Here is a 17,886-nt window from a genome sequence, read left to right as displayed (position 1 = left end):
CTTAGCATCTTTTAACATGATTTCAACTCAAAATCAATGATTTTCATGGGGGAAATTGGGTATTTTTGGGTAGAACCTAGGTTTTTAAGAAATTGGGGATTTGGACCTCGATTTGAGGTCCAATTTCAAAACAAATTATATATTTGAGTTCATGGGGGAATGGGTAATCGAGGTTCGAACCTCGGGTTTTGACCATGTGGGCTCGGGGGCGATTTTGACTTTTTGGGTAAAACTTTGGAAAATCCATTTTCATGCATTCAAATTGATTTATTTAGCGTTTATTGATGTAATTAAGTAAATTGTGACTAGATACAAGTGGATTGGTGGTGGAATCAACGGGTAATGCTATAATTGAATCGTGAATTGTGTTTGTGACATCAAGGTAAATGTTTGGTCTAACCTTAACTTGAGGGATTAGGAGTTGAGTCTTATTTACTATGTGGTAATTGTTGAGTGCAACGTATAGGCATGGTGACGAGTATCGATACTTTGGTGTCTAGCATGCCCGTGAGTCATTATATTGTGATTATCATGACTCTGTTGTATCTTTCATACCTTGGTGATGGTTTCTAATTGTTGTATATAGTTTGTGGAAAGAATTGTAACCTATAAACATTGAGGAGTGTTCGCTCAAGTTGTATAACGAATTGTGAAAGTATAAGTGACAATTGAACTTTTAGAGAATTGGCTCGAGTTGTGAAATGAGTTGTGAAGGTATAAGTGATAATTGAACCTCTAGAGCATTGGCTCGAGTTGTGAAGTGAATTGTGAAGTAAAAATGAGAAAGAAAAGAGATCATTATGTTGTCACCCTTGCCGGGCTATTGTTGATTTATTTTTTATCTCCCTTGCCGGGATGTGGATGTTATTGATGTTGTTCCCTTGCCGGAATTTAATTGTTGGCTTGTTGCTCCCTTGCTGGGATTCTTATTGCAAATTTCTTTTATTTTCTTGCCCTATTGTTTGTGATTGTTGTTTGGGTGAGGAAGAGAGTTAAAGCACGAAGGGTGATGCCGTGCATTGTTTGTATTATAGTGAGGAAACAGTGTAAAGCACGAAGGGTGATGTCGTACCCCACGATGTACCATTCCGTGCCTATTATATTGATTTCATGGTGAGGAAAGAGTGTAAAGCACGAAGGGTGATGCTGTGCCGCACGATGTACCATTCCATGCCTATTGTATTGTTTCTTATGGTGAGGATGAGAGTAAAAGCATGAAGGGAGGTGTCGTGCACTTGTCGTTGATTTCCCTGATTCTTGCTGATAATTGAGTTATGTTGTCATTTTCGTTTATTTACTGATTTTATGTTGTTATTTGATTTTATTTAGAGGTTATAGATTCCCTTACCCTATTTGCCTTGTGATTTTTGTTTGGGTGAGGAAAGGCGTAAAGCACGAAGGGTGATGTCGTGTATTGTTTTGGTGAGAGAGAGTAAAAGCACGAAGGGTGATGTCGTGCACTTGTTTTTTATTTCCTAATATTTATTGATAATTGTGTTATGGTTTCTCTAAAATAAATTGCTTGTTTCATGTTGATACTTGTTGTACCCTGCAGCATGATTTCCCCTTCCTATTTTCAATTTAACTGTGGTGATCCTCATATTTATTTGTTGCTCTTCTGTTACTATTCGATGTTTCCCCATAGCATGTTTTCCCCCTCACATACTTGACTTATATGACTGTTTCTTTTTGTACTTCTTTTCTGCTGAATATAGTTAAATTGCACAAGTTTATTTGGTAGTTTGGTCATAGCGTCGTCACTACATCGCCAAGGTTAGGCTAGGCACTTACTATCACATGTGTCACGACCCAAAATTACATCATAAGTGTCGTGATGGCACTTAGTCTCTAAGACTAAGTAAGCCATTTATAATAACAATTTAAGCCATTTTTTTAGGATAATTGAAACCAACAACGGAAATAAAGATACAACCTCCCAAGATTGGCAGTACTGAGTTACGAACTCTAAATTAATACGTGAAATGATCTGAAGGAAATTAAATATATATTACTGCTCGAATAATAATTAATAGTACGATAAGAGGGAAAGACTCCAAGGGACTGCGATGACTAAACATCCCTACCTTGAATCCTTGCGATCAAACTCTAACTCTGTCTGAGTCCTATATCTCCAATACTTGGCTCTGTACAAAACAATGTACAGAAGTATAGTATGAGTACACCACAGTCGGTACCCAGTAAGTATCAAGACTAACTTCGGTAGAGTAGTGACGAGGTACAGTCAAGACACTTACTAGTCTAATAACCTGTGTAGTGTAGCAGTATATAATAATAATAATAATAATAATAATAATAATAATAATAATAATAATAATAATAGAAAAAAATAACAACGATGGCAACGAGAATCAATCAATGATATAAACAATAAGGCAACAAGAACACCAATAATATTTCTCAAACGAATAAGGAACAGAAATAAAACAAATCAATCAAGTCCCTCAGATATATGTCTTTCAAATGCAAGTACTTCAATAAAATTCTTAGGATATAATCCTGCCAAATAAATATATATTCCGAATATAGTCTCTTGAATAATTAGCTTTCAACAAAAATTCTTTCAAATAATATTTTTGGAATATAATTCCTTCAAATAAATGTCACAATGTGACACCTCACTTCATAATCATACAATACGGGTCTCGGCCCACTTCCATATTTCCACGGCACCTCGTGCCCGTATTTCTTTCATAACTGCACGGACAACTCACGTGTCCCGTTGAGATTACATATCAAAACATATCAAAAATTACACATCAAGTGCTCAAATATTACAACATATCACAAATTTCACATCCAGTGCTCAAATCTTACAACATATCACAAATTTTACGTCAAGTGCTCAAATATTACAACATATCACAAATTTCGTATCCAGTGCTCAAATCTTACAATTTATCACAAATTTCACGTCAAGTGCTCAAATATTACAACATATCACAAATTGCACATCAGGTGCCCAAATATTACAACTTGTCCCATAAATCAACAATACATTATTTTTCCACAATAAGAAGCCCACGGCTCGGTCATAATGCTCACAAAAATTCTAACAAAATATATGGGAGTAAAAACTCAACAAAATAATATTTCACAATTTAACACTTCGCCTCAATATGATTTACAACCTTTATAACTCAATATCAATTTCAACAACATTAACTGAAAAGAATTTCATCAAGGGACAACACTTTTTTTTAATTCACAACTTCATGAAATAAATAGATTTGTTCATCTTATTAACTAAATTTCTCATTTAAATTGTATGTAGATAAAATAAATAATGAAAATTATTTCCATAAAAATAGCAACTCAAACAAACATAGTGTTCACATAAAAGTAAGTAGCAATCGCACCAAATTATCATATAAAAATAATCTAGACAAATAAGGAATGAGACATGACAAATAAGAGATTTGATAAGTCCCAACAATTTTCCAATTTAATACATAAGGTTGTCTATTAATTTTAACCGATATAATTTGCACATATAAACCAAGTACGTACTCGTCACCTCGCGTAAATGGTTTTCAATCACACAATTTCCACATAAGACTCAATGCCTAAGGGGAAATTCCCCCACATAAGGTTAGGCAAGATACTTACCTCAAATCACGCTACCTCAATCCAATAATAGACATTTTTCCTCGATTATCCAACTCTGAATGGTTCGAATCTAGCCAAAAATAATTCAATACAATCAACACAAATTATTGGAATCAATCCCATATGAAAATACCAAATTTTCCAATAAAATCCGAAATTAGATTAAAAATTGCTAGTGGGGACCACTTCTCGGAATCCGACGAAAGTTACAAAATATGAACGCTCATTCAACCACGAGTCTAACCATACCAAAATTACTAAATTCCAATAACAAATTGACCTCCAAATCTTAAATCTAAGGTATAGAGAATTTCTACTATTTTCAACCTAATTCACTAATTTCATGATAAAAACAACAATAGATTCATGTATTTTAATCAAAATCGAGTTAGAATCACATACCCCAATCCATATGGTGAAAATCGCCTAAAAAATCGCTTCAATCCGAGCTCAATATCTCCAAATGTGATAAAAATGGCTGAAACTCGCGTTTTGTAATCTGTCCAGTTAAGTCGCAGGTGTCGAATACGACTTATAAATCGCATTTGGTAACAACGATTTGCCTTTGCCCCAGAACACAACATTACCCGCCTTCAGTAAATCAATCATAACTTTTTGTACAAATGTCCAAATGATGAACGGTTTGAAGTGTTAGAAACTAGACTCAATAACCTTTCAATGTGATAGGTTGTGCATCACATAACACCTTATATATATGTATATATGCTCGTCCAAATTTGTGACCTTGTGCATGCTCATTTAGAATTTTAGTCTATCTTAAAATTTTCCAACTTGGCTTAGACTTAGGCTTCTCCTTAGATAACAAATCACTTATAATATACTTCATACACTTATTATCATATCCAATTTATATCCATCATATTAATAGTCCGTCTTTGCACACAAAAAAATATAATTAGCGCACATCAACTTTCTTAATAGCTTAAGTACTTCAAAAAATTTCTGGGGTGTTACAACATAGGATCGGTTGTGCAGATACTACACTCTGCACCCTTTTGTGCAGACCCCAGTGTTGTGGACTTCAAACCGCAGTGAGATTGCTGATTCTTGATCATCAGGCGACCCGAGGTAGTCCTGCAGGCGTCCGCAGGCCTTGGCATCTCCTTCTATCTACTATTCCTATTTCTTTCATGCATTTCTAGAAACAGTGTTGTATTTATTTCTTTCAAACCCTTTACTTGTAGTATTCTTAGAACGTCTGTGAAACTGTGACACCAGTTCTAGGTAGTCAAGAATCCAACCGTGGTATTGGATTCATGTTCAGCTAGCTTATTGCTTTTTCTTCCGCTTATGTTAAATTGTTCACATAATTGGCTTGCCTAGCTCACATTAGTAGGCGTCATCACGACTCCCGAGGGTAGGAAATCCAGGTCGTGACAAATTGGTATCAGATCTCTAGCTTACATGGGTATCACAGTTCATAGACAAGCTTAGTACAGTCTGAGGGATCGGTACGGAGACTTCTGTATTTATCCCCAAAGGCTACAGAGTTAGGAAAAGTTTCACTTATATTATTCCCTGTCGTGCGATTTTGTTCTCTCAATGCTAAATTGAAACCTCTACTCTTGTCCTTTCATAAATGGCTAGGTCATGTACCGCTTATTCAGCCGAGCAGCAACACAAACCGGTGATAGATCAGCTACGTCTTTGGAGGCTTTGTGGAGGTTGGATAGGTTCACCAAGCTCTTCACTACTACTTTCAGCGGTGCATCTACTGAGGATCCCTAGGATTATCTAGATAGTTGTTACGAGGTTCTTAGGAACATGGGGATAGTTGAGACCAATGGGGTAGATTTTGCCACTTTTCGCTTATCTAGATCCACCAAGACTTGGTGGAGATATTATTTCTTGGATCGACCTGCCAGATCGCCAGTCTTGACTTGGGAGCAGTTCACACAACTATTTCTGGAGAAGTTTCTCCCCATTACTAAGAGAGAGGCCTATCAGAGGCAGTTTGAGCGTCTCCAGCAGGGTTGTATGACTGTTACTCAGTACGAGACCAGATTCATCGACTTGGATCGTCATGCTCTTATCATACTTCCCATTGTGAGAGAGAGTGAGGAGGTTCATTAAGGGACTCATCCAGCCCACTCAGTTAGCTAGAGGTGGAGGTAGAGGTATTAAAGGTGGAGGTAGAGATGCTAGAGGTGGAGGTAAAGGTATTAGAGGTGGATGTGCAGGTACTGTTCTGGTTTGTAGCAAAGAAGTTTTAGTTTATTTTGTGCCGCATTTGTTCATGCCTAGTGGTTCTTTGAGTGCCCCTGTTTATGTGTCTACGCCGGTGGGTGATTCTATTGTGGTGGATCGTGTTCATCGATCATGTATAGTTGTGACTGGAGGTCTTGAGACTCGGTTATATTTGCTTCTTCTGGACATGGTTGATTTTGATGTCATATTGGGGATGGACTGGTTATCACCTTACCACGCTATCTTGGACTGTCATGCCAAGACTGTGATCTCAACCTTACCGGGTTTACCTCGTTTAGTGTAGAGAGGTACTCCTGGTCATTCTACCTAGTGTTATCTCCTATGTGAAGGCTCGACGTATGGTCGAGAAGGGGTGTTTGGCCTATTTGGCATATATTCGTGAGTCTAGTGCAGAGGTTCCTTCTATTGAATCTATGCCTATTGTCCATGAGTTCCCTGAGGTATTTTCTTCAGACTTCTCGGGTATGCCACCTAACAGGGATATTGACTTTTGCATTGATTTGGCTTCGGGACCTCAACCCATTTCTATCCTGATGTATTGCATGGCCCCGCCTAAGTTGAAAGAGTTGAAGGAACAGTTGCAAGACTTGCTTGAAAAGGGTTTCATTAGACCTAGTGTTTCTTCATGGGGTGCGCCGGTGTTGTTTGTTAAGAAGAAGGATGGGTCGATAAGAATATGTATTGATTACCGGCAGTTGAACAAGGTTACAATCAAGAATAAGTATCCATTGCCGAGAAATGATGATTTGTTTGATCAGCTTCACGGTGCCAAAGCATTTTCGAAGATTGACTTGAGATCTGGCTACCATTAGCTGAGGGTTAGGGCATCTGATGTCCCTAAGAAAGTTTTCCGCACTCGGTACGGGCATTATGAGTTCTTGGTGATGTCATTCGGGTTGACAAATGCCCAGCAACTTTTATGGATTTGATGAACCGAGTGTTCAGGCCTTATCTGAATTTTTTTGATAGTCTTCAGTGATGATATTTTGATCTATTCCCGCAGCCGGGAGGAGCATGAGCAGCATCTTAGAGTGGTTCTTCAGACCTTGAGGGATAGTTAGTTATATACTAAGTTCTCGAAGTGTGAGTTCTGGTTGAGTTCAGTTGCATTTTTGGGTCATATTGTATTAGCAGAGGGTAATCAGGTTGATCCGAAAAAGATTGAGGCAGTCAAGGACTGGCCTAGACTAGCATCAGCTATAGAGATTTGGATTTTCTTGGGATTGGCAGGCTACTATCATTGGTTTGTAGGGGGTTTTCATCTATTGTAGCCCCGATAACCAGGCTGACCCAGAATGGTGCCCCGTTCAGATGGTCGGATGAGTGTGAGGAGAGCTTTCAGAAGATCAAGATAGCTCTAACTACGGCACCAGTGTTGGTTTTGCCCATAGGTTTAGGGCCTTATACATTCTATTATGATTCATCTCGTATTAGACTTGGTGCAGCGTTGATGTAGGATGGCAAGATCGTTACTTATGCTTGGCGGTAGTTGAAGATTCATGAGAAGAACTATCCGGTTCATGATTTGGAGTTGGCAGCCATTGTTCATGCATTGAAGATTTGGAGGCAATATCTATATGTTGTGGCATGTGTGATGTTCAAGGATCACAAGAGTCTGTAGTATTTGTTCAAGCAAAAGGAGTTGAATTTAAGGCAGAGGAGGTGGTTGGAGTTGTTGAAAGATTATGATATCACCATCTTATATCACTCGGAAAAGACCAATGTGGTGGCTGATGCTTTGAGTAGGAAGTCAGCCAGTATGGGTAGTCTTGCTTATATTTCGGTCGGTGAGAGACCGCTTGCTTTGGATGTTCAGGCTTTGGGCAATCAGTTCATGTGGTTGGATGTTTCTGAGCCCAGCCATGTGTTAGCTTGCACAGTCGCTCATTATTCATTATTGGAGCGTATCTGTGAGCGGCAGTATGATGATCCCCATTTGTGTGTCCTTACAGATATGGTGCGGCACGGAGGTGCCAAGAAGGTTACTGTCACAATCCCGATTTCTCACCCTCGAGAGCCACGATGGCGCCTACTGGTGAAAACTAGGCAAGCCAAATTATTCTAATTACTTAACCTTTTCCAATTTTAAACCATTATCAGTGATGGGTAGATACCATGCAAATAGCGAAAATAATTAAGCGGAAGACAAAATTTGACAATTTATCTTAATACAAAACTGCAGAAGTCTAAAATACAACTCTACCCAGAATTTGGTGTCACAACTTCACAGAGGTCTAAGGATGCTACATACAAAGTCTGAAAGATAAAATGTAAATTGTTTCTGAAATGAGTGAAGGAAGCAGGATAAAGGAAAAGATAGGAGGTGACGCCAAGGCCCGTGGACATCTCCATGACTACCTCGTGTCACCTGTGTAGGCAGAAGACAACATCCTCACTGCGGTCCAAGCACTCCGGTATTAGTATCTGCACATAGTGCATAGTGTAGTATCAGTACAACCGACCCCATGTGCTGGTAAGTGCCTAGCCTAACCTCGGCGAAGTAGTGACGAGGCTTGGACCAGACTACCAAATAAACCTGTGCAATATAGCGTACAAAAATAATAGGAAGCAGATAACAATGATGGCAATAATGATCAACCAGTGATATAAATAGCAGGCAACAAGAACACCATAAATGTTTCTCAACAAATAATAGATACAGGTGCAATCAATTTATCAAGTCCTTCAAATATAAATCTTTCGCCTATAAATCCTTCAAGTAATAGTCTCTAAGATAATATGCTTGTCAATGAATATATTTCGAATATATTTCCTTTAAATAAATATCTTTCAAATAAGCATCTTTCGAATATAATTCTTTCGAGTAAAGGTCACTTTGTGACGCCACATTCACTTAACATAAAGTAGAGTACAACTTCCAACCCAATTAGGAAATCAACAAGAAAAGATGAAGTTATATTTAGAAATACCCTTTTCAATTAAAGTACAATATCGAATGAATCATTACCTTTAATACGAGAAATCAATAAATCAAAACATAGTAGAAATTCCTTTTTAAGTAAAGTATAACCTCAAACGGTTTAAGGAAAATTTAGTTGAGAAATCAATTGAGTTAAAAATGTAACAATTGTTGAAATTTGGAGTATTGAACATAAAAAAAAAGGTAAAAACAGAATATCAAGAGAATGATAAAGGAATCAAAATCCAACCACTAACAAGAATAAGGAAAACAAAGGCAGATTTCACTTTCTTTTCACATCTTGTTGCAGGCGTGCAACCCGATCCCATTTCCTGTATCTCGTGGCAGGCATGCCACCCGCTCCCATTTCATGTATCTCGTGGTAGGCGTACCACCTGCTCCAATTTCATTATATCTTGTGGTAGGCGTACCACCCGCTCCCATTGCATTATATCTTGTGGTAGGCATACCACCCGCTCCCATTTCATTATATCTTGTGGTAGGCGTACCACCTACTCCTATTTCATTATATCTTATGGTAGGCGTACCACCCACTCCCAGTTACAAGCCAACAATAATCACAGGGAATCCTGGCAAGGGAACAAGAGCAATATAACAATTTCCTGGAAATGGAACAATGATATTTCAACAACATCCCGACAACGAAACAATACTATCAAAACAAACACCCGGCAAGAGAACAATAATATCAAACAAACATCCCGGCAAGGGAATAATACTATCAAAACAAACACCCCGGCAAGGGAACAATAATATCAAACAAACATCCCGGCAAGAGAACAATGGTGATAATAATATATGAAGCGCAATAAACCACAACGGAGTCATAACAATTAAAAGTATAAGACTCACGGGCATGCTTGACACCAACGTATAGATACTCGTCACCATACCTATACGTCGTACTCAACAAATAACACATAAAAAATAGGACACAACTCCTAATCCCTAAAGCTAAGGTTAGACCAAACACTTACCTCGCTTTGCAACCAATTCAAAATTCCAACAAGCCTTTGCCTCGCGAATTCGTGCCCGAAATTCTCAAATCTACTCATAAACAATTCGATTCAGTCAATAAAAATTATAGGAATTAATTCCATATGAAATTTTACATTTTCTATTAAAAATCTGAAATGGCACTAAAAATTTGCCGGTGGGGCCCACATCCCGGAACCCGACAAAAATCATGGAATATGAAACCTCATCCAACCACGAGTCCAACCATACCAATTTTACAAAAATTCGACATCAACTCGACCCTCAAATCTTCAAATTAAACCAAGAGGATTTTCAAAATTTTCCCAACTAAAGTCACCAATTAAATGCCAAAACTAGTAATAGATTCGGGTAATCTAACCAAAATTAAATTAAGAACACTTACCCCGTTGTTTTCTCTGAAAATCTCCTGAAAATCGCCTCTCCCCGAGCTCCAATTTGGTAAAAATGGAAAATGGGATGAAGTCTCATTTTCAGAACTTAACATTCTGTCCAGCACCGTTCACAGGCACTATTCATGGTACTATTCACGGGTATTGTTCACATGCTGTAAAAAAATCAGCAGCTGTCCAAAGAGAAAATTCAGCAGCCTTTTTATATCCGTTAACCTTCGAAAATCCACCCGAGGCCCTCGGAACTTCAACAAAATACACTAACAAGTCCTAAAACATGATACGGATTTAGTCGAAACCTCAAATCGCATCAAATAATGCTAAAATCGTGAATCACACCCCAAATCAAGCCTAATGAAACTAAGAACGTCAAACTTCTATATTCGATGCAAAAACCTATCAAATCAAGTCCGATTGACTCCAAATTTTGCACACAAGTTATAAATGACCTAACAAAGCTATGAAAATTTTCAGAACTAGATTCTGACCCCGATATCAAAAAGTCAAATCTCCGATCAAACTTAAGAAATCTTTAACCTTAGATTTTTAGATTCTATTAAATGGCGATAATTTGATCTAGGGACCTCCTAATTCGATTTCGGGCATATAACCAAGTCCCAAATCACGATACGGAACTACTGGAATGGTCAAAATTGTTATCCATGTTTGTTTGCCCAAAATGTTGACTGAAGTCAACTCAGTTGAGTTTTAAAGCTCTAGTTCACAATTTAATCCAAGTTTCACATAAGAACCTTTCGGAAAATTATACGGACTGCACAAGCAAGTCGAGGATTTATTGATAGATTTTCAAGGTCTTAAAATACCGAGATAATTATTTAAATTAAAGATGACATTTTGGGTCATCACAGTTACCTTAGGTGATGATGGAGTTTTGAGATTGCAGGGTCGAGTTTTTATGCCTAATGTGGATGGGCTTCGAGAGTTTATTTTAGAGGAGGCCCATAGTTCCCGGTACTGTATTCACCTGGGTGCCTCGAAGATGTATCAGGATTTGAGGCAACATTATTGGTGGTAGAGAATGAAGAAGGATATCGTTGCATATGTGGCTTGGTGTTTGAATTGTCAGCAGGTTAAGTACGAGCATCATAGGCCCGGTGGTTCATTTCAGAGGATTGAGCTTCCCGAGTGGAAGTGAGAGTGAATCACTATGGATTTCGTTGTTGGACTCCCACAGACTCACAGGAAGTTCGATGTAGTGTGGGTTATGTTGATAGGCTGACCAATTCAGCACATTTTATTCCTGTGGCAGTCTCCTATTCTTCTGAGAGGTTAGTTGAGATCTATATCCAGGAGATTGTTCGCCTTCATCGTGTGCCCGTGCCTATCATTTCAGACCAAGGTACGCAGTTTACCTCACGCTTCTGGAGGGCAGTTCAGCGAGAGTTGGGCATGCGGGTTGAGTTCAGCATAACGTTTCATCCTCAGACGGACGGGCAGTCCGAGCGGACTATTTAGCTTTTGGAGGATATGCTTCGAGCTTGTGTCATTGACTTTGGAGGCTCGTGGGATAAGTTTTTGCCTTTATCAGAGTTTGCCTACAACAACAGCTACTAGTCGAGTATTCAGATGGCTCCATATGAGGCTTTATATGGTAGGCGGTGTCGGTCTCCAGTTGGATGGTTTGAGCCAGGAGAGTCTCGGTTGTTGGGTACGGATTTGGTTTAGGATGCCTTGGACAAGGTTAGGATCATTTAGGATAGGCTTCGTACAGCTCAGTCCAGGCAAAAGAGTTATGCTGACTGCAAGCTTCGTGATTTGGCATTCATGATCGGTGAGCGGGTATTGCTTTGAGTGTCGCCTATGAAGGGCGTGATGAGATTTGGGAAGAAGGGCAAGCTTAGCACTAGGTTCATTGGCTCGTTTGAGATTATTGATCGAGTGGGAGAGGTGGCTTATAGACTTGCGTTGCCGCTGAGCTAATCAGCCGTGCATCCAGTGTTTCATGTGTCCATGCTTCGGAAGTATCACAGCGATCCATCCCATGTGGTAGATTTCAGCACTATCCAGTTAGACAAGGACTTGTCTTATGAGGAGGAGTCGGTAGTTATTATAGACCGACAGGCTCATTAGTTGAGATCGAATAGTTTTCCTTCTATTCGTGTTCAGTGGAGAGGTCAGCCTACTGAGGCATCCACCTAGGAGTCCGAGTCCGATATGCGGAGCCGTTATCCCCACCTTTTCCCTGACTCAGGTACTTCATTCTTCTATCCGTTCGAGGATGAACGGTTGTTTTAGAGGTGGAGAATGGGTCATCACTTGTTTTTTAAATAAATTATGCATTTCGAGGCCTTAAATACCTCTTTTAGCATCATCTCGATTTGCGTGCGTAGTCCGAGCACGTAGCCAGAAAGCTTATATGTGAAAATCTGTGAAAAATGATAAATTTTGACTATAAAATGAATTAAGTTGAATTCGGTAAATGTTTTTGGTAAACGGACCCGGACCCGTGATTTGACGGTCCTAGAAGATCTGTAGGAATATATAGGACTTGGGCGTATGCTCGGAATCGAATTTCGAGGTCCCAAGCCCGAGAAATGAATTTTTGAAAGAAATTGTTTTCTGAAAAATATAAAGGTTTTTGAAAGTGAAATGTTATGTGAAACCCGTGGTATCGGGCCCGTATTATGGTTTTGGAGCACGGTACGGGTTAAATATGATTTATATGTGTTGAAGGTAAAGTTTGGTAAGAAACGGAATCCATTCGGCGTGATTCGGACCTTAAATACAAAATTTGATATTTAAAGAAGTTTATAGAAATTTCATTGATCTTGATGTTTAATTCGAGGTTCATGATGTTATTTTGGTGATTTAATTTCACGAATAAGTCCGTAGGATGTTTTTGAGGTTTTGTGTGCACTTGGTTTGGAAATCCGAGGGCTCTGGTGAGTTTCGGGTAGGTCCAGGGATGTCTTAGGCTTAAAAACATGGATGTTGCAGGCTCAGAGAAGTGAGAACCTTTGAACCCGCAGTGCTAACCGCAGTAGTTTTTGTGTTGTCCGCACTGGTGATAGTGCGGCCGCAGTTGATTTTGTGCGGTCCACACAGGGCATCTGAGAATAATATATTTAGACGGGATTTTCAGTTATTTTTCATTTTTCAAAACCCCAAAAACATAAGAGGCGATTTATCAAACAACCTTTATTCTCCAAAACATTGGTAAGTGATTTCTAACTTATTTTCTTCACTCCTTAATATCTTTTAACATGATTTCAACTCAAAATCAATGATTTTCCTACGGGAAATTGGGTGTTTTTGGGTAAAACCTAGGTTTTTCAAAAATTGGGGATTTGGACCTCCATTCAAGGTCTGATTTCAAAACAAATTATATATTTGAGTTCGTGGGGGAATGAGTAATCAAGTTTTGGTTCGAACCTCAGGTTTTGACCATGTGGGCCCGGGGGCGATTTTGACTTTTTGGGCAAAACTTTGGAAAATCCATTTTCATGCATTCAAATTGATTCATTTAGCATTTATTGATGTAATTGAGTAACTTGTGACTAGATACGAGCGAATTGATGGTGGAATCAAGGGGTAAAGTTATAATTGAATCGTGAATTGTGTTCGTGGCATCGAGGTAAGTATTTGTTCTAACCTTAGCTTGAGGGATTAGGAGTTGAGTCTTATTTGCTATGTGGTAATTGTTGAGTACGACATATAGGCATGGTGACGAGTATCTATACGTTGGTATCTAGCATGCCCATGAGTCTTTATATTGTGATTATCATGACTATGTTGTATCTTTCATGCCTTGGTGATGATTCTAATTGTTGTATACAGTTTGTGGAAAGAATTATGACCTATAAACATTGAGGAGCGTTGGCTCAAGTTGTATAACGAATTGTGAAAGTATAAGTGACAATTGAACTTTTAGAGCATTGGCACGAGTTGTGAAATTAGTTGTGAAGGTATAAGTGATAATTAAACCTCTAATTGTGAAGTAAAAGTAAGAAAGAGAAGAGATCATTATGTTGTCACCCTTGCCGGGCTATTGTTGATTTATTTGTTATCTCCCTTGCCAGGATGTGGATGTTATTGATGTTGTTCCCTTGCCTGGATTTAATTGTTGACTTGTTGCTCCCTTGCCGGGATTCTTATTGCAATTTCCATTATTTCCTTGCCCTATTGTTCGTGATTGTTGTTTGGATGAGGAAGAGAGTTAAAGCACGAAGGGTGATGCCGTGCATTGTTTGTATTATTGTGAGGAAAGAGTGTAAACCATAAAGGGTGATGTCGTGCCACACGATGTACCATTATGTGCCTATTATATTGATTTCATGGTGAAGAAAGAGTGTAAAGCACGAAGGGTGATGCCGTGCCGCACGATGTACCATTTCGTTCCTATTGTATTGATTCTTATGGTGAGGACGATAGTAAAAGCACGAAGGGTGGTGCCGTGCACTTGTCCTTGATTTCCCTGATTCTTGCTGATAATTGAGTTATGTTGTCCTTTACGTTTATTTACGGATTTTCTGTTGTTATTTGATTTTATTTCGAGGTTATAGATTCCCTTACCCTATTTGCCTTGTGGTTGTTTTTTGGGTGAGGAAGAGCGTAAAGCACGAAGGGTGATGATGTGTATTGTTTTGGTGAGACAGAGTAAAAGCACGAAGGGTGATGTCGTGCACTTGTCTTTGATTTCCTAATTTTTATTGATAACTGTGTTACGGTTTCTCTAAACTAAATTGTTAGTTTCCTGTTGATACTTGTTGTACCCCACAACATGATTTCCCCTTCCTATTTTTAATTGAACTATGGTGATCCTCATATTTATTTGTTGCTCTTCTGTTACTATTCGATGTTTCCCCCCAACATGTTTTCCCCCTCCCATACTTGACTTATGTGACTGTTTCTTTCTGTACTTCTTTTCTGCTGTATATAGTTAAATTGCACAGGTTTATTCGGTAGGCTGGTCCTAACCTTGTCACTACTTCACCGAGGTTAGGCTAGGCACTTACCAGCACATGGGGTCGGTTGTGCTGATACTACACTCTGTACCCTTTTGTGCAGACCCCAGTGTTGTAGACTTCGAACCGCAGTGAGATTGCTGATTCTTGATCATCTGGTAACCCGAGATAGTCCTACAGGCGTCCGCAGGTCTTGGTGTCTCCTTCTATCTACTATTCCTGTTTCTTTCATGCACTTCTAGAGACAGTGTTGTATTTATTTCTTTCAGACCTTTTACTTGTAGTATTCTTAGACCGTCTGTGAAACTGACACTAGTTCTGGGTAGTCGAGACTCAAACCGTGGTATTGGATTCATGTTCAGCTAGCTTATTGCTTTTTTCGCTTATGTTAAATTCCACTATTTAAATATTGTTACTTTATAAAATGGGTGAAAAAGGTAAATTGTTCACATAATTGGCTTGCCTAGCTCACACTAGCAGGCGCCATCACGACTCCCGAGGGTGGGAAATCTGGGTCGTGACAAGTTGGTATCAGAGCTCTAGGTTACATGGGTCTCACAATTCATAGACAAACTTAGTAGAGTCTGAGGGATCGGTACGGAGACGTCTGTATTTATCCCCCAATGACTACAGAGTTAGGAAAAGTTTCACTTGTATTCTTCCCTGTCGTGCGATTTTGTTCTCTCAATGCTAAATTAAAACCTCTACTCTTATCCTTTCGTAAATGGCAAGGTCATGTACCGTTTCTTCAGCCGAGCAGCAGCACATACCGGTGATAGATCAGCTACGTCTTCGGAGACTTTGTGGAGGTTGGATAGGTTCACCAAACTCTTCACTACTACTTTCAGCGGTGCATCTAGTGAGGATCCCTAGGATTATCTAGACAGCTGTCACGAGCTTCTTAGGAACATAGGGATAGTTGAGACAAATAGTGTAGATTTTGCCACTTTTCGCTTGTCTGGATCCGCCAAGACTTGGTGGAGAGATTATAACTTGTTATAGTATATGTTAGTGTATGTATATATATAACACATGCTTCGTGCAACTTTAACTACATATATAACATGTTATAGTACATGATATTGTATTCATTATTTGTATTGTAATAGAGTTAATGAATTACATTCATTCATCACTAGGTTATAAGTCGATGAATCAATTATAACATATTAACTGATATAAGTCGAGACGTCTTGTTTTTAATATATATACATGCATCTGAGTAGGTTATAAGTCGATGAATCAATTTACAAGTTTATCAATACCTAGAATAATATTATATTGGTTTATCAATTCATTAATTATTCGTACGTAGTAATGTATAAAATTGATCATCAATAACAATATAGTTTATGCGTGTGTATGAAATTACTCATATACTAAAATATAACTTAAAAAATTCATTTACATATATGCTATTATAATCTATTAAAAGTAATTACCTAGTTATTATAAAAAAATTAAAGATTATGCTTATAGTTTTAAATTATTTATAATAATTGTAGTTAAATAAAATAAATATTTATAGCTAATAAGATTTTTTATAGCTTATAATATTTAAAAACTAAAATAGAAAAAAAAAGTTATTTCATTTTTTTAGAAATAGCGACCAACATTGGTGGATATTTTGTACATATACATATATATATAGACACACATACACATACACACATACAGACACTTCACTGCAATACTATAACGTAAATATAACTTGTTATAGTATATGTTAGTGTGTGTATATATATAACACATGCTTTGTACTACTTTAACTACATATATAGCATGTTAAAGTATATGCTACTGTATTCATTATTTGTATTATAACAGAATTAATGAATTACATTCATTCATCACTAGGTTATAAGTCGATGAATCAATTATAATATATTAATTGATATAAGTCGAGAGGTTTTGTTTTTAATAATCAAAGATGCATCTGAGTAGGTTATAAGTCGATGAATCAATTTACAATTAAAGCAATCCCTAAAAGAACCCGACCCTACGATCCTAGTGCTCCATGTTCTTATATATATATAAATATATAAATATATAGACACACACATACATACACACACAGAGACACTTTACTGTAATACTATAACGTATATATAACTTGTTATTGTATATGTTAGTATGTGTATATATATAACACATGCTTTGTGCTACTTTAACTACATATATAGAATGTTATGGTATATGCTATTGTATTCATTATGTGTATTATAACAGAGTTAATGAATTACATTTATTCATCACTAAGTTATAAGTCTATGAATCAATTATAACATATTAATTGATATAAGTCGAGACGTTTTGTTTTTAATATTCAAAGATGCATCTGAGTAGGTTATAAGTCGATGAATCAATTTACAAGTGTATCAATACCTAAAAGAACCCGACCCTGTGTTCCTAGCGCTCCATGTTCTTATATATATATATATATATATATATATATGGCTATCAAAGTTATATATATATATATAGATACATACATACATACACACAGAGACACTTCACTGTAATACTATAATGTATATATAACTTGTTATAGTATATGTTAGTGTGTGTATATATATAACACATGCTCCGTGCTACTTTAACTACATATATAGAATGTTATGGTACATGCTACTGTATTCATTATTTGTATTATAACAGAATTAATGAATTATATTCATTCATCACTAGGTTATAAGTCGATGAATCAATTATAATATATTAATTGATATAAGTCGAGACGTTTTGTTTTTAATATTCAAAGATGCATCTCAGTAGG

This window comes from Nicotiana tabacum, chromosome 3 (genome assembly GCF_000715075.1).
Source record: "Nicotiana tabacum cultivar K326 chromosome 3, ASM71507v2, whole genome shotgun sequence".
Lineage (NCBI taxonomy): Eukaryota > Viridiplantae > Streptophyta > Magnoliopsida > Solanales > Solanaceae > Nicotiana > Nicotiana tabacum.
This window is presented reverse-complemented; position numbering follows the sequence as displayed.